The sequence below is a fragment of the Staurois parvus genome, unplaced genomic scaffold, assembly GCF_062004578.1.
Source record: "Staurois parvus isolate SC_StPar_1 unplaced genomic scaffold, SC_StPar_1.0 ptg000328l, whole genome shotgun sequence".
NCBI lineage: Eukaryota > Metazoa > Chordata > Amphibia > Anura > Ranidae > Staurois > Staurois parvus.
This window is the reverse complement of record NW_028318124.1, coordinates 666,835-683,729: the sequence shown is the minus strand read 5'-3', so window position 1 is coordinate 683,729 and position 16,895 is coordinate 666,835.

The window sequence follows — 16,895 nt, the reverse complement described above, 5'->3', positions numbered from 1 at the left end:
CAGAGGAGGTCTAGTGTTAGAATTACTGCCCTCGATCTGACGTTCACGGCAATACCTCACATGCATGGTTCAACCGCTGTTTACATAACGGCACAGGGTCAAGGCTTATGCACACAGGTGTGCGCACATGGGAGGGGCAATTTTTTTTTTTTTTAAATTATTTTTACATTGTACCTTTCATTTTTTTTTTAATCACTTTTAATGCTATAACAGGGAATGTAAATAACCCCTATAACTTCAATGGGCATTGTCATATATTCTTTTTTGAGAAATCTGGGGTCTATCAGACTCTAGATATCTCCTCTGCCCTTACATTATCTAATCAAACCAAAATTGGTGTGATCAGATGCTTTCCCAATTTACAAATGGCGCTGTTTATATCCTGCGAAACTGAAGTGATGAAATGCTTGTAGCTTCCGAATTCTTAGACTATAGAGATGATTGGCATCATTCTGGTGTCCAATCAGCTCTATGGTCAGCTGGCAGAAACACCGGCTGCATTCTCAGGTTCCCCCGATGGCATGAGACTGCCCGAGAAGGCCGTGGAAGGCAGCGGGGGAGGGGGGACATCATCTCCCACTGCTTGTAAAAGCAATCTTGCAGCTAATTAGCCACTAGGATTGCTTTTACATGAAAGCCTATCACTGGCTGAAAAAAACGACACCAGGATGATGCCTGCAGCTGTAGGCATCATCCTGGTATAACCATTCAAATCCAGTGATGTACCAGTACGTCGCTGGTCCTTGTTGGGTATATATGCTATGTTCTTTTTTTTTTTTGTATGCAGCCTGTGGACTGAATGAAAAAATGAGAAGAAATCTCTGCCAGAAAAAGTGTGTGGTATGCCCACCATTAGAATATACCACCCTGCATCCACCCACTTCTAATGGTGGGCACACATTAGGTCACACTTTGCCACAAGTGCCAGTTCCAAGATTGAATAAATGTCTAAATAGTGGCACGCTTGAATAAAAATTGTCCACGTGAAAAGTGGTACTTCATATGGAGAAATGATGACACCAAGTCCCAAACTATCTTGTCACTGCTCCCCATGTATTCTGGGCATTCGGGGGGCTCCACGTGACTATCTTTTCCCTCGTAAATCTGAAACTTATAGGTATAGCCTGTTGTCCTCTCACGCAGATGTTTTGCTGGGAAGTATAGACATCTGCAAATGTTTGGTTAAGGTGATTTGCGAGGGGCTGAATTTTGTGGAGCCGTCAAATTCAGGGTCACCCGAAGGATGACAAAGTGTATTGTCGCTGAAATGTATAAAACACATTATACTCTCATATCTATGCCTGGCCATGGCAGCAGAGAACACGGCATATGATGAATCGGGTCTGCGGACCAATACAACCAAAATTCATTTCTTTTAGTAATGCCCATGTTGAGGGTTAGGCCCAAAAAAAATTTAAATTTGAAAACCGTAATGAGTTTCCATGCAAATGGTCTGGCAAGGTTTGAATTTGGGTTGGCGGCGATAAATTGTTGTGCATATAGACTGCTTTGATCCACAATCAACGCATACAGATATTCCGTGAAAAACAGCTCCAAAAATCAAGGAGGTATGTGAAAGACCAAGATGTACTAGACCGCTGGTACTCGCCAGTTCACCAAAAGGTAGAGCGGCACTAGTACTGGCACTCTGCTGCATATGAGAGTCATCAAAATTTACCGACAAGTGCTAACAGAGATCAGGCCTGATTCTGCGAACACTGCGGTTTTGTGTGCAATGTATCAAGTGACAGTGACCTACTGACACTGCACTTGCTGGGGGAGAAGGGGGGGGTAAGCGTAGGGGCTTAACGCAGGTGTTGGCAGGTGCAGGGGCTGATCCCGCTAACGCTGCGTTTTTGGGGACGCTATACTAATGTGAACGCTGGTATAGTGCTGATCTGATCAAAGATATTGACCCGTTCAGACACTATACTAGCAATGGAGGTTTATTGTACATGGGCGTGCTCCTGGCAATCAAGGGGTTAAATGTGATGCGCTATAAAAGAAAAGGCTGACAATTTTGAGACAAAAAAACAATATTTTGGACTTTTTGCTATAAAACATGTCCAGTAAAAAAAATGTAAAAATCTAATTTTGTCACAAATTTCATCCAAAATGCGACATGTCTCTGCTAAAAAAAATCCCAAGACGTGTAAATTAATTGGTTTACGTGAAAGTTATAGCGTTTACAAATGGCGAGAAAGATACTGGGATTTTTTATTTTATTTATACTAATAATGGTGGCGATCAGCGACATATTGCTGTGATCAGCAACATATGGCAGCGATCAGCGACTTAAGGCGGGACTGCGGGACTGTGGCGGACATTTTGACACTGGGGGGGAACTGACTTGGGGTCACTGACATCCCCAGTGACACCAATACAGTGATCAGTGAAAAAAAAACCCACTGACACTGTACTAATGGCAATGGGGAGGAAGGGGTTAACATTTTTAGTGTTCACTGTGTGAGGGGAGTGTTTTACTAGGGGGCGGGGGTGTGTACTGGACGGGGGGAGGGAGGGGGGAGCTGATCAAGGGAGAGAAATTCTTCTCTCCCTCTGCAGCTTGTCACGAGCTGACGGCAACTGACAGATAACAGGGCTGTGTGTAAACAATGCAGCCCTGCTATCTGTCAGTGATCACAGCTCATCGCGGCCAAACGGCCGGTAATCACTGGCCGTGACCCGGCGGCTGGGACCCGCTGCTGACACCCGCGGGACTGGTAGGGCGGGCACGCGCCTCCTACCTGTTTTGCAGGACCACGTTTTAAAATGTGGTTTTGCCTGTGAGTGCCTCCCTGCCACTGTATATCTACAGTGGCTGGGCAGCAAGTGGTCAAGGTGACACAGTGACTGCTGTCACAGTGAAACTGTAACTGGTATAGCGGTGATCAGGGACAGTGTAACTGGGGTGGCGGTGATCAGAGACACTGTCAATGGTGTGGTAGTGATTAGGGGCACTGTAACTGGGTTAGCGGTGATCATGGGCAGTATAATCAGGGTGGCGGTGATCAGAGACATTGTCACTGGGGTGGTGGTGATCGGGGGCACTGTAACTGGGGTAGTGGTGATCAGGGACAGTGTAACTGGGGTAGTGGTGATCAGGGGCAGTGTAACTGGGGTAGTGGTGATCAGGGGCAGTGTAACTGGGGTAGTGGTGATCAGAGGCAGTGTAACTGGGGTAGTGGTGATCAGGGGCAATGTAACTGGTGTGGCAGTGATTAAGGACAATATTAATGAAAGAGTTAAGAACAAATAGGACAATGATATAACAAAATAAATAGTGAATTAATACATGTGTGAAGAGTAATTATACATAGATGCATGTATAGAGGTATAAGTAAAACCGTATGAAAGACCATATAGAAGCGAAGTCTGATGTCAATTACATATTTCAGAACTCTTACATGACTGCTGTGTTGACTCTATGTACCAGTGTGGTTAAGGGAAGAGAAATGTTAACCTAGAGTGGAATATCTAACTGGAGGTGGGTCTCTGTAAAAAGTATAAATAAATGTAAAGTAATGTTTACATGTAGTACTTGTAGTTTACATAGTATTACAACCTTTCTCATAGAATATGTTACTCATTCTACTACCAACCGCTCACGTACACCCCAAGTCGAATATTGTTTGTGCACATTATATACAAATTATACACTCTGACCCTGTTTATTTGCACTGATTTACCAGTGAGATATTTATATTACAAAAACTGATTGTAATTTTTATGTTTGTGTTGTTTAAGCTTGTATGTTAGCCCTGAAAAAGGGGGAGACATTTTCCCCCAAAACACGTTGGTTCGATTTGCTCATTCTATATCTTTGATAAATGATTGTTACCCTTTCTTCAAGTGTAGCATCATTCCTTTTAGACTCTCCTTTCTTCCCATCCAAATATCTTAAGTGACATCATGGTCATACCAGTCAGGTAGCAGCCCAGACCCCCAAAGGGAGTCACATATCATATACCACAAGTTATTTATGGAACCACCTTAGACAGACTATAATTAACCCAATTAGTGCAGCGTCGTCCTTAGCTCAAATCAACACACTGCTATGGTGACACTGGGACTGGTGTGGTGGTGATCAGGGACACAGGTGTCAAAGGGTGCACACAAGCACCAAGAGCAGGAGAACATTTTAAAATGCCCTCCCACCCTTTGGAGTCTGCCATCGAGCCATTTTAATACAGTGGCCGTACAGCAAGTGGTTAAACAACTTAATACAACCACAAAGAGGTCATACATTTAACACTGAATGGTAGACAGATATGCAAAAAAAAAAATAAAGGAAGCTTTGTATTTGTTAAAACACCATCACATTTTTTCCCAAGCAGGGCAAATACCTGAATTTGATTTGGCATCCAAAGTTCTGACTGGAGCATGGAGAAGAAGCACAATGGGGGGATTTACAAAAAATGGTACACACAGAATCTGCTGCAGCTGTACATAGTAACCAATCAGCTTCTAGGTTGTTATTGTCAAAGCCTAATTGAACAAGTTGCAGTTGGAAGCTGATTCACTAATATGCAGAGCTCCACCATTCTTTGTGCACCGATTTTAGTTAATCTCCTCCAATGAGTCAGTCAGATATACTGCAGTGCTCATGTGCTAACAAGTAACATTCTGATAAGGGAAGGATAGTGATGAGCCAACTGTACCCATGTTTGGTTCAGAGTGGGTTTGACAAACTATACCAAAGTTCGGATCTCATATCTGAACCCCACTGAAATAAATGGGAGCCAAATCTTGGAAATCAGTAATAGTTATTTTCTAGGCTAACTGACAGAGCATGAAAGAAAGGGCATGAGAAGCTGGGCAGTGGCCTAAATACATGTACTAAAGCAAAAAAAAAAGTAAAAAATCCTCATTTAACAAGGAATGGGTCTTTCCAGGCAGCTTAAAGGCAACATCAACAATGTGCATTTTCTTGAAGCATTTCTCTGCTACCTACGCAAGGTTTACACAGTCTTGATTCCAATTTTTGCAGATCATCCTTAACACCGGCCTATAGCAGATTGATGACCGGGCAGGACGCTCCTTCTGAGTGGACGTCATATGATGTCCTGTCAGAAGGTGCTGATCATGCGGCCGCAGAGCCGTGCAGAGGCACGATCTGTCACTGGCCAGTGTCATGTGACTGCTGTGACCAATCACAGCAGATCACATGAAATTGTATACAATGGATGGCCTTTTTTATGCCATCCATTGTATACAATTGTTCTGTTAGCTGTGAATGGTCAAAGCGGTCACATAGTACAGACCGGGCCAATCACAGCCCATATGTATCATGTGGAGCTTTGCCCAATCACAGCTAATCACAAAAGTTTCATTCAGTTTGAATCAGTTTCATTCAGTAAAATATGGACTATGAAATACATTAGTATTAGCAATCATTAAAAAAAAATCCTGATTACTGTGGTAACATTGAATTGCTTTGGTCACACTGTGTGGAAAACTGCCACACCAGTTACATGATATGGCTGTACTGAACTGGTGACAATATGTGATTTTTTTTTTCAATTTCTTTATTTTCCCAAAGAATAGTGAGAACAAAATCACAACTTCAAAAAACTCACCATGTCTCTTACTAGATACCTTGGACTGTCTAGTTTCCAAAAATGGGTCATTTGGGGGGTATTTGTACTATCCTGGTGTTTTTGGGCCTCAAGATATGAGATTGGTCAGTACATCCGGACTGATCGATTGTCAGATATATATATCATAGTTTGTGGACTCTACAACTTTCCTGCAGACTAAATAATATATGCTAATTTAGGTAATTTTCACCAAGGAAATGTAGCAGAATACATTTTGACCTAAATTTATGAACAAAGGTTATTTATTTGCAAAATATTAAGAAAAAAATTTTTTTTTTTTTCAAAAGTTTTTTCTTTTGTTTATTCAGTGGTGACTAACCAATACACGCCCGGCCAATAGCCAAAAGGCGGCCAGCAAAATGTACTGCATTTCCGGGTTGGACGCTAAATGGCGTCCTCCCGCACATGCGCACTGTTCGCGCTTGCAGAGCCGCGCAGCGGCGGGATCTGTCACCAGCCGTGTACCTCGGACACGGCCGATGACAGATCTGAGTATCGGCCCGTTGCCGATACCATGTGACCTGCTGTGACCAATCACAGCAGGTCACATGACAGTTGTATACAATGGATGGCTTCATTCATGCCATCCATTGTATACTACTGTCTAGCTGTGAATGGTCACAGCTAATCACATGCACATGTCATGTGATTAGCTGTGGCCAAATCACAGCTAAGCACAAAAAAAAAAAAAAAAAACCTGAATGAATCGATGTCATTCAGGTAAATGCTTGCTTATAGCAAAGTAATTCTTTGCTATAAGCAAATTGTGTAAAAAAAAAAAATACTGATCACTTCCCCAAAGTAGTACAATGTTACTATGGTAACATTATACTACTTTGGAGATAGTGAAATATGAAAAAAAAAAATCTTGAAAAAAAATTTAATAAAAAATTAAAAATAATAAAAAAATATATATATTTTTTTTCATACTGTCACCAGTCAGTGTCCCTGATCACCGCCATGCCAGTTATATGAAGATGCTGTACTGCACTGGTGACAGTATGTAAAAAAAAAATAGTGAAAATAATTTTTTTCATTTTTTCATTTTCCAAAAAATTATGACAAAAAAAATACAACTTCAAAAAACTCGCCATGCCTCTTATGAAGTACGTCGGACTGCTTACTTTGCAAAAAGGGGTAATTTGGGGGATATCTGTACTGTTCTGACATTCTTGGACCTCAAGAAATTAGATTGGCCGTCAGTACTTCAGAATTGATCAATATTCAGATCTATACCATAGTTTGTGAACTCTATAACTTTCCTACAAACTAAAAAATACATCCTAATTTGGGTTATTTTCACCAAAGACATGTAGTAGTATACATCTTGGCCTAAATTTATGTAGAACAATTATTTATTTGCAAACTTTTATAACAGAAACAAAGAAAAGTGTGTTTTTTTTCCAAATTTTCGGTCTTTTTTTGTTAATTTAGCAAAAAATAAAAACCCCGGCGGTGATTAAATGCCACCAAAAGAAAGCTCTAGTTGTGTAAAGAAAATGATAAAATTTTAGTTTGGGTACAATGTTGTATGACCACGCAATGGTCATTCAAAGTGTGAGAGCGCTGAAACCTGAAAAATGGCCTGGGCAGGAAGGTATAAAATTGCCCGGTATTCAAATGGTTAAATACCACCAAAAGAAAGCTCTATTTGTGTGAACAAAATGATAAAAAATGTTTATGGGTATAGTGTTGCATGCCCGCGCAATTGTCATTCCAATGTGCGACAACACTGAAACCTGAAAATTGGCCTGGGCAGGAAAGGGGTAAAAGTGCCGGTATTTAACAAAAAGTGTGGGTAAAAGTGCCCGGTGGTTAACCTTTTCCTATTTTAAAATTGTCACATAAAAGAGCGCTAAATTAAAAGTACAAAAAATGCCACCCTGAAATTCTGCTCCATAACGTGATGATGTCAGTGTTCAAAGCTTCTCTGTACACATGGATGGATGTCTTCAAGAGTCATGAAGATGCCTGTAGTGGAATTTAGTGGTGGCTACTTTAGGGGGCAGTTTTAAAATAAAAAATGGCATAATCTGTACCATTGGAGACTTTCCTTTATTTTACATTTCAGAGACACTTGAGAAGGAGTGGGTGGTACAGTATTGAGATCTACTGGCCACTGGTGGCTACAAACATTTAAATATAGTATCCTTTATGGGAAAAATACCACACACAGATGCATATTGAAATCCTATATCTTAGGTTCCACCTATCTGGTAAGTTTTTGGTGGTAATGGTGGTGCAGAGTGGAACACAGAGGAGTCTCACTTCTTTTGTTGAAACACCACATATTTGATTGACTAACCACATATTTTGTTTTTGAATTTTGTATGATATAAAGTAAATCACATAGAATAGCTTGTGACCTTCTTTTCAGTACCACAGTACCTGCCTGCACCAAAATACCTCAAAACCACAAACGTACATTCCAAAGATGAGCATCCAGAGGCATATATTAGCGCAAAATGAATGATCCGTTTAAGAGTGTGAAGGTGCCTTACATGACAGTTTAAGTACGATGGAGTAGCAGTAACCACTCCATCCAATTGTAGAGTTGCTGGAGAATGGTCAGCACCTGTGGTAGTGAGCCCTTGTAGATACTCAACTTGGAGTTCCCCAAGGCACGGAGTCTAAGCCCCAGCCTGCTTCTTCACCAGAGCCCCTGATGGTGGGAATGGACTTGTAGCAAGCTGGGTCCAGGTCACGGCCCACAGGTATGCCCAAATGAGGATGAGGAGACCGCTCGCAGGAGCAGAGTACAATGGGAGGAGACAAACTGAAATCTGATAGACTAGCCAAGGTCAGGAAAGGCGGAAACAAGCACAGGCAGAGAATGAAGCCGGGGTCGGCATACAAGTAGTCAATGCAGGATACAGGCAACAGCAACACACAGGAGCTCCGACAACTAGGAAGTTGCTCAGGCAAAGTGGCCTGGACTGAGCATGTCTTATATAGGCAGGCAAACAAGGAGGTGGGCCAGCAAGTGATGGAAGGGAAAGAAATAAAACCCAGAGGACAGCAGACGATGCCCATAGGTGAGCACAGACAAACACACATGTGAAGGGATCAGGAACAGCACAGCAGCAAGGAGGTAAGAACACAAACAAGAACTTACAGGCTAACTTGTGACAGTAACCCCCCCCTTACGAGGTCTCCCCACTTTTTTAGGGCCAGGCTTAAGGGGAAACTTCTGATGAAAAAATTCCACCAGACGGAGTGCAGAAACATCAGTAGAAGGAATCCAACACCTCTCCTCAGGACCATATCCCTTCCAGTCAATTAGATACAAGAGCTTCCCTTCATACTGATCCGAAGTACTCGCTCTTGGGGAAGGATGACGATGAGAACGGGAAAACCTGTTGATGATGTACTGTCTCAGAAAAGAAACATGGAAAACATTAGGGATTCTCAAATGTGAAGGGAGGCGAAGTTTAAAAGCAACAGGATTGACCTGGTGAAGGATGGTAAAGGGACCAATGAACCGAGGAGCAAATTTCATAGAGGGTACCTGTAGATGGATATTCTTGGTAGAGAGCCAAACCTTGTCACCAGGGAGAAATTTGGGACTCATGCGGCGCTGGTGATCTGCAGCTATTTTGTACTTGGAAGCTGCCAGATGTAAATTCTTGGAAACCTCTGCCCAGATGGAATTGAATGATTGTTGTTTGTTTGGAGCCGCGGGCACCGCAGAGGAGATGGGAACAGGAAATGGCACTAAAGGATGATGACCATACACAGTGAAAAAGGGAGACTCACCAGTACTGGCACTGGCATGGTTATTAAGGGCAAACTCAGCACAGGGTAGAAGGTCTACCCAATCATCCTGATGGGCTGAAATGAAGGCACAAACATAGCATTCCATGTTCTAGCTGACCGTTTCGGTTTGGCCATTAGACTGCGGATGAAAGGCTGAGGAGAAGTCCAACTTGATTCCGAAGGATGTGGCCAGAGCCCTCCAGAAGCGAGCTGTAAATTAAACACCTCTATCAGAAATAATGTGTGAGGGAATACCGTGAAGACGGAAGCTTTCCTTAATGAAGTTGGAAGCCAACGTGACGGCAGAAGGTAGTCCTGGAAGAGGAGTTAGGTGGCCCATTTTTGAAAACCTGTCCACAACCACCCAGATAACAGTGGAACCAGCTGAAGGGGGTAGCTCAGAAATAAAGTCTATAGAAATGCAATGCCAAGGTTCATCTGGAACAGGTAGAGGTAAAAGGAGACCTGCTGAACATATTCTTCAACATCCTTCCGCAGTGAGGGCCACCAGTAATGATGCCGCAGGAAGGCACAGGTGCGTTGCACCCCAGGATGTCCAGAAAGTTTAGAGTTGTGTGCCCATTTAAGTAGCTTGGAACGAAGGGCAGGGACCACAAAGGTCTTTCCGGGTGGGATGCGTGTAGGCTGAAGATGAGTGGACGCCATGATACGATTGGCAGAAATGATAGGCTCCGGTTCAACATGACACTCAGAGTCAGCAATGTCAAATGATCTGGACAAGGCATCTGCACGGGCATTTTTGGTACCGGGCCTGAAGAGGGCCCATTGTGCTTGTCTGGGGTTCAAACGCCGGGCAGACTGAAATACTGGAGGTTCTTATGATCAGTATAAATCAGGATGCAATGTGGGGATCCCTCCAGCAGATGTCACCATTCCTGCAGTGCCAGTTTTATCGCCAGCAGTTCCCGATCACCAATGGTGTAATTCTTTCCGGGATCTGAAAACTTTTTAGAGAGGAAGGCACAAGGACGTTGCTTACCATCATGCATTTGGAGAAGGACGGCCCCCAATCCCAAAGATGAAGCATTTACCTCCAAGAAAAAAGGCTGAAAATGTCCGGCCGTATGAGAATAGATACAGAGAGGAAGGTGGATTTTAGTTTGTGGAATGCGTCGACTGCCTCAGGAGGCCAGGTTCTGGTGTTGGAACCCTTCCGGGTCAAAGAAGTGATTGGGGCCACCAGTGAAAAATAGTCAGGAATGAACAGATGCCAGAGGGCTGAGACCAGTTGGAGATGGCTTGGAGTTTGGCAGAATTATAAGCAGCCCTTTATCCGTGACTATGTAGCCTAGAAAAGGAACCTGGGTTTGTTTGAAGAGGCACTTCTCCAACTTTGCATTCAGGCAGTGGTCCTGAAGACGTAGAAGAACAGTACATACGTGCTGACGATGAGTTTTTAAATCTGGAGAAAAAATTAGTATGTCATCCAGATAGACAATGACACAAACATACAGGAGATCAGAAAAAAATTCATTAAAAAAGTTCTGAAAGACGGCTGGGGCATTAAACAAGCCAAAGGGAATTACAAGATATTCATAATGCCCGTCTCTGGTATTGAAAGCGGTTTTCCACTCATCACCCTCACAGATCCTAACCAGATTGTATGCTCCACGGAGGTCTAGCTTAGTAAAAATTTGAGCATCCCGGAGTCTGTCAAAGAGTTCAGAAATCAGAGGTAAAGGGTACCGATTCTTAATGGTGATAGCATTGAGACATCTGTAATCAATGCAGGGCCGGAGCGTACCATCTTTTTTCTCCAAAAAGAAGAAACCAGCCCCAGCAGGAGAATTGGACTTACGGATAAATCCTTTCTGCAGATTCTCCTGGATGTACTCAGGCATGGCTTGAGTCTCAGGAATGGAAAGAGGGTAAACTTTACCTCGAGGTTGAGAAGTTCCAGGTTGGAGGTCAATAGCACAATCATAGGGACGGTGAGGAGGCAAAAAGTCAGCAGCTTTCTTACAAAAGACGTCTTGGAAGGCCTGAAAATGTGGAGGGAGTATCGGAGAGGTGGTGTCCTCAGCCCCGGGTACACACAGAGGTGGAAGCACTTTAGGTAGACAAGTCCGATGGCATTGTGACCCCCATGACAATACTTGGCCAGGGTTCCAGTCAAGATAGGGTGAGTGTTTCTGCACCCATGGAAGTCCAAGAATGTTGGGACTTGAGGACTTAGGGAGGATCAGGAAGAAGATTTCCTCACGATGAAGAACGTCCACATGCATAGTTATGCTGCTAGTTTGAAAGCATAGAGGTCCTAAGGCCAAGGTAGAGCCATCAACTTCAGATACTGACAGGGGTGTCATCAATGGGACAAGAGGAATGCCCAATTCAGTGGCCAATAATTGTTCAATGAAATTTCCGGCTGTCCCAGAGTCCACATAAGCCAAAACCTGATATGAGTTCAGAGTGTAATGGATGGAGAAAGGTATAACAACTTGAGGGAAGGTGGCGGTGTTCAGGCTCTGGTCTAGATCACCTCCTTCAGAGTGACCTAGACCTGAGAGTTTCCCAGATGGACTGAACGAGACTTAATTACATGACCCTCAGCCCCACAGTAAAGGCATAGACCAAGTCTTAGGCGACGCGATAGCTCTTGTGGAGTGAGGCGTGTTCGGCCTAACTGCATAGGTGCCTTGGATGTCGGTACAATTGCAGAGGTAGATCATTCAGGGGAGCTTTGGAAAACAGGAGCTAACGAACCCATTTGGGGGCGACGTGTACCAGACCTTTCCAGATCTCGCTCCTGGAAGCGGACATCAATTTGGATGCTAAGAGCAATCAAGTCATCTAGGGTGGTGGGTATGGTTCTTCCAGCTAGTTTGTCCTTAATATGGTCCGCTAGACCCTGCCGAAAGGTTGCAGAAATGGAATCATTACTTCATGCAAGTTCCGAAGCTAAGGTGCGAAATTGAACTGCATACTGACCAACCGTCATGCTACCTTGACGAAGTCGAAGAAAGGCTCTCGCAGCAGAAGAAGTCCTGCCGGGCACATTGAAGGTTTTCCGGAAAGCTTGCTGGAAGGCTGGGAGACTGGAAATAGTGGGATCTTGACACTCCCACAGTGGCGAGGCCCAAGCCATTGCTTCACCCGAAAGGAGGAAAATCATGTATGCCACCTTGGAACGGTCAGTAGTAAAATAATCGGCTGCTAGTTCAAAATGAATAGAGCACTGATTAATGAAGCCCGGACAAGCTTTGGGATCACCAGAGAAGTGAGGCGGTGGAGTCAGCTGGAGTCTTGAAGGACTGTGTTCCACTGGGGGAACAGTGGGAGTTGGAGCAGCAAGAACCGGAGCAGGGACAGGAGCCGCAACAAAGGGTGAGGAAGTGGACACAACCTGCAGCTGGGAGGAGAGTTTCTGCAGACAGTGCATAATTTGTTCTTGATAGGCCTGCTGGACATCAACTCTCTGCGCCAAACACTGAAGTTGTTCCAGGAGAGGCTGCGGTGTCTCCGAAGAGCTCATGGCCTGAGCAAACTGACAGCACCTGTGGTAGTGAGCCCTTGTAGATACTCAACTTGGTGTTCCCCAGGGAGCGGAGTCTAAGCCCCAGCCTGCTTCTTCACCAGAGCCCCTAATGGTGGGAATGGAGTTGCAGGCACCAGGTCGTGGCCCCCAGGTACGCCCAGCTGAGGATGAGGAGACCGCTCGCGGGAGCAGAGTACAATGGGAGGAGACAAACAGAAATCTGATAGAGTAGCCAAGGTCAGGACAGGCGGAAAACAAGCACAGTCAGAGAACGAAGCCGGGGTCGGTAAACAAGTAGTCAATGCAGGATACAGGTAGTAGCAACACACAGGAGCTCCGACAACTAGGAAGTTGCTCAGGCAAAGTGGCCTAGACTAAGCATGTCTTATATAGCCAGGCAAACAAGGAGGCGGGCCAGGAAGTGATGGAAGGGAAGGAAATAAAACCAAGAGAACAGCAGACGACGCTCTTAGGTGAGCAAAGACAAACACACATGTGAAGGGATTAGGAACAGCACTGCAGCAAGGAGGTAAGAACACAAACAAGAAACTGCAGGCTAACTTGTGACAGAGAAATAGGGAGAGTCAACACTTCGTAGCAAGCCCTTTATGGATAGAGGAAGCAATCTCCAAGGAACATACAAAATAGAAAGATATAGAGGTGCCTCTGAGTGTAGACTGTAAACAGGTTTAATGTATAAAATCAGGGTTAAAATCCACTCACATATAGTAGGAGTAAAGCAGGCACATCATTATTAGTCCATAGTCCGTGTGGATGGGTGTCAGGTGCTCTTGCTGTGGATGCCACTGCCACCGCTCTGCTCTGTCAGAAGCCTTGACAAAGGAGTGTGCCTTCCTGTGTTGTGCGTATGCTCCAAACCCTGATTTTAACATTAAACCTATTTACAGTCTAAAGTCAAGGAGCCTCTATATCTTTCTGTTTTGCACATTCCAAAGATGAGACAGTTGTTATGCCGAATTAAAAAAATTACAGTGCCAAGTATCAGAGTCAACAGCCAAACATATGGCACAGTAGCTGAAGAGTGTTTATGCAGTTTGTTTAGGGACTGGGGCAGCAAAAGAAGGGGAGATAAATCAAAATTTTCAGTATGATATTTAAAAAATGGCAACCATAAATATTGTATATGGAAAGAAAAAGTGAGCGCCTGGAGTAAATATGAACGAGCGACTATGCACATACAGTAAGTGGGTAACCAAAAACACCATAAATAAGAACATATAAATAAAACATATAAGTCAAGGGCGCCCCGACTGGAAAAAGTTTGAGAAACACTGGTCTATACAATATTTATGAACATATAAATAAATTTGTGCAGCGCTAAAAAAGGGTTAACAAGTATAATGTCCGAGATGACAATATATCAGCTCATATATATCCCAATGAAAGGGAGTACAATGAATAAAATATATATTGATGAATAAATAAATGTATGAAGATCAATGATCAAGTAAAAAGTTCCATTGGAGTGTGCATTTCTTACACCATTCTAGCACCTTTTGCCGGATCAGGATTCACCGCAGTCACCCGATTGGAACTTGATCATTGATCTTCATACATTTATTTATTTCTTTATTCATCAATATATATTTTATTCATGGCACTCCCTTTCATTGGGATATATATTAGCTGATATATTGTCGTCTCGGACATTATACTTGTTAACCCCTTTTTTTAGCGCTGCACAAACTTATTTATATGTTCATAAATATTGTATAGACCAGTGTTTCTCAACCTTTTTCCAGTCGGGGCACCCTTGAAAAGTATTTTCAGTCACGAGGCACCCCTGTTCAAGGCTTGGTTCGCGTTACTGTGTGTCACGGAATGCACACGAAATCTCACTCATTCCTGACACGCAGACAAATGCTCTGCTCTTTAGGGGTACCCAATACATTGGCAAGCACTGGGGGGGGGTTTGGTGTGGTGCAATTTTAAAAATAAGGTCAGGGACGACTTTCCCTGCATTTCTACGGGAAAGGCAGCCCATTGAAATGAATGGGCTGCCCTACACACAGCCACACAGATGTGAACCAAGGGCCTGTTCACCTGTGAGGTTGGAGGGAGGTAAAACCACGCAATTGAGCTGATTTTACCACCCCCAACTGCTTCCCCTTTAGCTGCAGAACCAGCAGCTGGGGGTATACACATGCTGTTGCTGCAGCTGAAAGTATACCTCCAGGTGAATGGAGTTGAACTACAACCACCCCGCAACTGTGTGCGCATTGCACGCAGTTGTGGTGTTGTTATTGATGCTGGGATTAAACCAGATTTTTGCAACATAAAAAAAAGTCATTTTAACATATATTTTTACATATATTTGTAAATGCATTCCAAAATTGTAGATTTGTATTTTTAAAGACATACAGTATATTTGAAATGTATTTTTAAAAATATTTTTCATATATTTTGTAATAAAATGCATTTCAACATACAGTGTGCTATATGTATTTATTGAAATATTTTGAAATATATTGAATATGGCCAAAATTGTAGCATTTCAAATATATGTCAATATATATGGGAAGAATATTTTTAAAATATATTTCAAATATATTTTTCTTCCATGTGGGGATGTAACTGGAAGAAACCAATAATGTCTTTATCTGAGAGATAAGTTTTTATAGGTTACAATTTTTGAGACTAGAGAAAGCAGATTGCATCTGGAAATAGAAAATTAGTGCCTCTTTTCTGAGACTGATAATGGAAACATATTATAGATTGAGCAGGCCTATTGCATTTGGAAATGAAAAAATACATATTTGTTGCAGAGAATCTTATACTTATAAGTAGAAAGCGTATTTGTAGGTAGACAGAAGGCCTATTTCAGCTAGAAATGTTACATGAACCAGCATTGTTTTAGACACACATTATAAAAATTGTGGTTTTGTTGAACAGAATTGCATCCTTTTTTATAGCAGGCAAATTTGTAGGAAGAGAGTAGGCCTATTTCAGCCAGAAATGTTACATGAATCTAATTTTTTAGACACAGATTATAAAAATATGATAAATAGAATCTCATCCATTTAATAGAAGGCAAATCTAAAGGCACAGAGTCAACTTATTTCAACTAAAAATGCCCTCACATAAATGTACAAAGCAGGGGCGCACTGACCATTTGGAAACTCGGGCAGTGCCCGAGGTCCCAGGGTCAGTAGGGGACCCCATGAGATGCCCCTGGTACCTTTTTCATAGGCTTTTTTGAGTTTGGGTAAGAACACAGGGGCCCCATGATCCCCTATTGCTTGGTCCACCCCCGGTACAAAGCAACCATAAACGTTCAATACATGCATAAAAATGTCAAAATCACAAATAGTCCATAAAAGCACCCACAATTCAAACAATACATTCTTCCTTCCACAGTTGTGTGAATAATCACATTGCATAAAAGCACTCATTAAGTGATAATCCCCAAAGAAGAGCGATCACCACTGTAGCAATCGTGCGCACAGAGATAGACGCGGTCATCCATTTTACTCCCAACCCTCCATCTTGTATCTCTCTCTCCTTCTTTCCTCATCCCCCCTCCCTCTCTGTTGAGTGTTATGTGGTCTGTTTGATGCAGAGTTCAAAAAGGCATCAAGGCACAGCGGGAGAGCTCATGAGCTATAAACCCCAATTAGCCTGGCACCCATATATCTGCGAGACTCTTGCTGGAGAAGGATCGTAAAGCCATAAATCAAGTCCTTCACTGAGTTCAAAGACATTCCAGATAAGCCATAAAGCAGAAATCACATTCAAGACCAACTTTCCCCTATGATTACATATCCTGGAATATGAGAGACTTACATAAAAACCAAGCATATATTCAGACTGCTCACTTTAATACAAGCCTGATAGGTTACACCCCCTAGCTGACAGCTACAGGAGAGCAGAAAATGATATCTCCTTAACCATCCCAGCAGGTATGTCATATTTCATACCTAGATGTTCAGCAGATGACTCTGCGTATTAATCTACTCGTGGATAGAATGTTATATGTATCCAGGGAAAGTTATTGCCCTGATATCAACTTGCTGAGTTCCTAG